This window comes from Phoca vitulina, unplaced genomic scaffold (assembly GCF_004348235.1).
Source record: "Phoca vitulina isolate PV1807 unplaced genomic scaffold, GSC_HSeal_1.0 scaffold95, whole genome shotgun sequence".
NCBI lineage: Eukaryota > Metazoa > Chordata > Mammalia > Carnivora > Phocidae > Phoca > Phoca vitulina.
Genome location: NW_022589798.1, coordinates 154,437 through 160,306, shown reverse-complemented (window position 1 = coordinate 160,306; position 5,870 = coordinate 154,437). Strand labels below are relative to the sequence as shown.

Genomic DNA, 5,870 nt, shown 5'->3' with positions numbered 1-5,870 from the left:
AGCCTGGGCAGAATCTGGAAGGAATGCCCAGGTGCTTGGGAGGAGGGGTGCTGCGCTGGGAAAGCCAAGAGGGAAATGACAAACAAAAAAGCCCCCAAAGAAACCCCAAAACTAATAGCCCATTCTCCCTCGTCAGCTCTGCCCTCAGAATCACCCACCTCCATTGAGCTAGCAAGACCGCCCGGAAGGATTAATGCTACTGAAGTCAACCTGGACCCCCAAATTCACCATGGAACGAAATTGGGAGAGGACTGAGGGGCGATTGGAAACCAACTTTATAGATCTCATCTCACAGTTCTCTCACCCAAATTGTGCAACAGCCTTTCAGGGGTGTTAAGGAGGGGGCACGTTGTTCCCATTTTACAGATGAAGATATTGAAGACTAGAAGTCAGGGCAGGGGCTGGGTTCCAACCCACTGGATCCCAAGTCCCAGGGGCTTTGGTGCCTTAGTCCTACCTTTCCCATCCGCTCCCTCTCCCTGTCGGAAAGACTCTAGGCGCCTCCCCTTTCTCACCACCCCTCCCCCTTCGCCCCAGCGTGCAGATGAATCGGAGGGTGGAGGATCGGAGTGAACAGGTTGGGGAGCACGGATGCGGGTGTCCCTGGTCGGGTAGCTGGCTCTGAGGTGAGGTGCGCTGCCCTCGGGTATAGGGTGATGCGGACAGAAGGCACGGAGAAACCCCCGATCCGGTCTGGGGCTAAGACCCTGGGTAAGAGGAAGCGCGGGAGAGAGTCTTCCAGGCTACAGGTGACAACAGGGCGCCGCCGACCTCCGGAGGCAGGACGTGCGTGCGCTCCCCGCACTGCGCAAGGACCCCGGGGCAGAGCCGGGACAGCGGCACGCGTGGAGGGCGCCGAGCGTCTCGGCTCCGAGGGCCTGTTGCTCAGCGCCGAGCACGGGTCCATGACCTGGCTTGCTGCGTCGGGAAAATGGAGCGGTGTGACCCTTCCCCGTCGGCCTCAGGATCCAGCCCTGGCCTGATCCCTGCCGTCTCCCGGGTCTCCCGCGCCCTCTCTGCCTTTCGCGGGACCCGGAGCACCCGGCGGCTCTGCTCTTTGCCCCACCTTCGCCCACGTGCTCCTCTACCCCTCGCGCCCTTCCTCCCACCCCCGTCCGTGCCTCCTACTGGCCTGTCCGGGGCCTGCCTGGAACGGCCCCCCAGTCCCCCTCCTCGGGCCCCTGTGGCACCCAGAGCTCTCCCCACCCCCATCAGGGTTCACCCCGCTCCGGGGCGAGGGTCTGGCTCCCTCCCCGCTGGGGAGCCCCTGGAGGGTCTTCATGGTGCCGGAACTTGCTTTGCATCTCTGGGGCCCGGAGCAGGGACAGGTCCCAGAGAGCTCAATAAACCGAAGTCAGGGCCACAGATAAGACAGTGACCCGAAGAGTCTGAGTGGAGTTTCCACACACCACAGAAGACTACGATAACAATAGCGTCAGAGGTGCAAGTTTCCCCCCTCAGTAAACCAGGTTCAAAACTGCCGGATGAGGACCGTGCGGCTCACTCCTGGCTCTATGGGGGGTGGGGCGGCAGACACCCCCTCCCTCGACCCCAGGCAAACAGGTCAGCTCGGGAAGTGTGGGGCGGGAGATGGGCCCAGGCCTCTGCCCGCGGGCTTCGGGCCGCACCGGGCCCCGCGAGAAGGGAGAAGCGCTCGCGACAGGTGCGGCAGGGTCCCGGGACCTGGGCGCTGGCGCCGCCGAGGATCGGGGCAGGTCCTTCCGACGCCCGGCGCCCTCCTCCGGCTCAGCCCGAACGCACGGCCGGCGGGGGACTCCCCAACCCGGGCTCCCGGACCCGAGCCCCCAGCTGCGCGCGGCTCCCGAGCGCGCGGGGAGCCGGGACGCGCCGCCGCGTGGCCCACGCCTCAAACTGGCCACCACGCTGGGCCCGCGGCCCGCACCTTCCTCCGGGTGGGGACCCGCGACAGTGCCCAGGCACGGCCCCGGCCCCCTGCACCGCGCGCGCGGCCTCCCTCTGGGGTTTGAAGAACGCGGTGGAAAGACAGGAGCTGGGCACGTTCTGCTTCTCTTCTTCCTTTTTTCCTTTATGCTCTTTTCCATCGCTTCTGTTAGCCTCTCCTCTTCCCTTCTGCTTTCTCCTTCCCCTCCGGTTATGTATATGTGAATCTTGTTTTTGATTTTCCCATCTCACTGAAATGACACCTGCCGGGCCTGAGGACCCGCGGAATCAGCATTTACAGCGGCGCTTGGTGGAAATCCAGAGTCTTAGGCCCATCCAGACCTTGTGAGACAGAGGCTCCATGAACCAAGCTTCCCAGGTCATGCGCAGCACATTCGAGTTTGAGAAGCATTGCTCTAGATCTTTTGGGGGCTCGTCCTCAGGTATGTGCCTCTTCTTCCTCAAGGTCCTTGAGTCTTCCAGTCCCAGACACACACCCTGGCTGGGGCTGACAAGGCTATTTCCTGGAGATGCCACAACACTGCCCCAGCCATTTACATGGTCCTCACTCTTAGCCCCTTGACCTCTGTTAAATAAAATTTAGTACACACTTTAAAAAATGCATGCCCATTGTAAAACAAACAAAAATAACTTTGAAATAATACAGAAGGCAAAATCACCAGCAGTCCAACCCTATTCCTCTGCAACAAGTCGCTGTCAAAGATTTTGGTGAAAGTCCTTCCAGACTGTATAAGGCTTTGTAACCAGCTGCTTTCATTTCTTAGCCCCTCTTGGACGTCTTTCCACATCAATAGGAGATTCACCTGACCCCTTTAAAAGTAGAAACCTGCACCAATCCATCCCCTTTAGATCCTCCCCTTGGTTGCCTGTTCAGCCTTGAAAAGCTGGTCAGCACCAGAACCCCCTGAAAACATGTTTCTGCTGTGTGTGCTCTTGTTGTGGGAGGACCATGGGGTCAGGGCTCTTGCCTGACCAAGCAAGGTAGGTGCTCCCCTCCTGGTCCCTGCTGGGCTCTCTGCAGCAGCAGGTTCTCCTCTAAGGAGTCCCTCCCTCCCAGCAGATGTAGTGGGAAGAACTGGTTCCCACTTTGCCTACAGTCTGATGTGGAGGAAACTGAACCCACCCTTCTGAGACTTGGATTGGCTCAAGGGACGATGTTCAATGTGTGAACAGAGCATTCCTCCTCTGGGACTGTGACCAGGGCAGAACTCGAGGTCCAGGATTTTGGAAGATGCAGGAGTTTTTAGACATTCAGTTTCCTTATTCTGTCCTCACTTCCAACCCAAAAGATCATCCACTTCTGGGTTGGCTCTAAGGCTAGGTCTAAGCAAAGAGGCCATTCTATTTAGGCAGTATTCACAGTTTTGACTAGAAGAAGAGAAAGAAGAAGAAGGGAAGGAGGGAGATGAAGGGGGGAGGAAGAGGAGGAGAAGAAGGCAGAAGAAAAAAAAGAAACCATATCATATAAACTGGAATTCTCTCTTTTTAAAAACATGTTTTGAATAAGTACATGCCTAAAATAGCACATGCCTAAAATAATACTCAAACAGTATAAAGAATATTTGATTAAAAGTAAGTCTACCCTGGTACAACAGACCTCTTTCCTCCAGGTCTCCAGAGGTAACTACTGTTACAGTTTCTTATGTATTCCAGAAATACACACACACACACACACACACCCACAGGCCAGCACACCAACAGTACACATATTTACAAGACACCTTCTTCTCAAACACCCTCACCAGGGTGGTCAGAGGTACAAGGAGCCTCTCCTCATCTAAATGAAGAGTTACCCCCACCTCGAAGGCAAGCAGCACAGCATCGGACTCTGAGCACTCCAGGTGTCCTGATGGTACTTTTCCTGCTCCCCTTGGTCACAGAGAAACTAGGACAATCAGAGCCCCAGGTAATGAGAGATGAAGGAGCTTCCTGCTCTGAGTCAGCTTCTCCAAAGCGTCCCCAAGATGGGACTTTTAGTCACTGCCCCAAACTTGCAGGTGAGTCCGTTGGTTTTTTTTTTTTCATATTATAATTGCAATATCAATAGTATGTCTTCCCTCTTATCTGGAGGGCAATCATACTTTGAAGAGCTTTGAAGAGCATGAGAGGAAGCTAATTAGTTATTGTTATTTTTGTTTATTTGTTGAACAGGTAATATATTCACATAGTTCAAAGTTATAAAAATATTATGAAATGCTTGCCACCCCTGTCCCCTAGCCACTCAGTTCCCTTGCTTAGTCACCACCTCTGTCATTTGAGAGATATTCTCTGCAATCCAAGCAAATATAAATATATATTCTCTATTTATACAAATGGTAACAGACTATACATACTGTTTTCTCCACCTTGCTTTTTTCAGTTAATATCTTGGACATTACTTCTTTTCAGTGTATTAAAAGCTCCTTCCTTAAAAAAAAGGCATCCTTCCATAATATGGATGTACTATAATTTATTTAGCTATCGCCCTGTTGAAAGACATTTAGATTGTTTCCAGTTTTTTACTATTACAAACAATGCTGCAGGGAAATACCTTGTAAATTGTCATTTACATATATGTCCTAAGGATAAATCCCTAGAATTAGCATTATTAAGTCAGGAAGTCTGTGCATTTGTAATTTTGATAGATGCTACCAAATTGTTACCTAAGTAGTGTCCAAATTTGTGTTGCGGTGTAGAAGAGGTCCTGCCTGGCTGACAGCTAATTTAAATGCTCAGTTTTTATTTTCCCGAGTCCAGGGAAAATGTGATCTCTAATTTGGATGTCAGAAAAGGTGACGGGCTGACCACTGTGACTCTGCAGGATAGAATAATAAAATGTCTTTTCCCCCTTTAAAACATCAAGCTACAAATTCTAATAGATTTCAACATCTGACACCATTTCCAATCCTTCTCGAGATTTACTAATGACTTTTTCCACGTAGTTGGGGAGAATGGTCCAAGTGTGCCGATGCATTATATCAGCTAAGGAATATTTATGTTTCGAGCATTGGATTCAACGGATATTGACTGGGCTCCTTTCCTGTGCCATGAACTGTCTTGTGCCAGGGGTCCAGCAGCAACAAAACAGGTAGCATCTCTGCTCTCAAACATGTTAACAAAAGTAATACTATCATGATGACTAGCATAATTTATTTTGATTCTCTCAACAGCCCTGTAAGGTGGTTAGAGGGGAGCATATGTGATGAACCCAGGCCTCCCACCCAAGTCATATGGCAAACCTGCTGGGTGTTCCTCCAGATCTGTTCCACTTTCTGTAGAGAACTTCGGTTGGACACATGGCCACCCAGAATACGGACAACATTTCCCAGCCTCCTTTGTGACCAATTTCGGGTCAGGAGGACGTAAACAGAAGTGGTGTGTACAATTTCCAGAGGCTTCTTCCAAGGGAGGGAGCATGTCCCTCTCATTTCATCTTGACTTCCTGCTATCTGGAATCCTGACCTGAAGGTCGGGGCTGGAAGAGCCTCTGGGGTCATGAGGTGGCCATGGGGTCACTTATGAAAAAGCATTAAGAAGGGTGGCTGGGTGGCTCAGTAGTTAAGCGTCTGCCTTCGGCTCAGGTCGTGATCCCAGGGTCCTGGGATGGAGCCCCGCATCCAGCTTCCTGCTCAGCGGGAAGCCTGCTTCTCCCTCTCCCACTCCCCCTGCTTGTATTCCCTCTCTTGCTGTGTCTCTGTCAAATAAATAAATAAAATCTTTTAAAAAAAAGCATTAGGAGAGAAGGTGCCTGGGTCAGGACCCATTCTCTGGTCTCTTAGACAGGAGTGCAGAAACCCTCTGCTTTGTTAAGTCCATTTGGATCCCAGAAGAGGCATCTCCCCACTGCAGACGTCTTTGTTATATCATTTGAGACTGAATCCCAACTGATAGCCAGGGCAGAATCATAACAAGGCTGGAGACTTACGATACTGCGAAGTGATGAGGCCACCCTCTCTTTAGAGGAGGCT

The 5,870-nt window shown here is 51.8% G+C and overlaps 1 long non-coding RNA gene across 2 annotated transcripts; it reads left to right on the top strand.

Moving 5' to 3' along the window:
- The first annotated feature begins 2,017 nt into the window (after positions 1-2,017).
- LOC116627240 lies at positions 2,018-5,453 on the top strand. Of its 2 annotated transcripts, XR_004298457.1 has the most exons (4): positions 2,018-2,345; positions 3,804-3,920; positions 4,845-4,990; positions 5,073-5,453. It is a non-coding gene; the product is annotated as an uncharacterized LOC116627240 (long non-coding RNA). The 2 variants fall into 2 exon arrangements; XR_004298456.1 differs by lacking the exon at positions 2,018-2,345 and having other exon boundaries at positions 3,588-3,920.
- Positions 5,454-5,870: the final 417 nt, after the last annotated feature.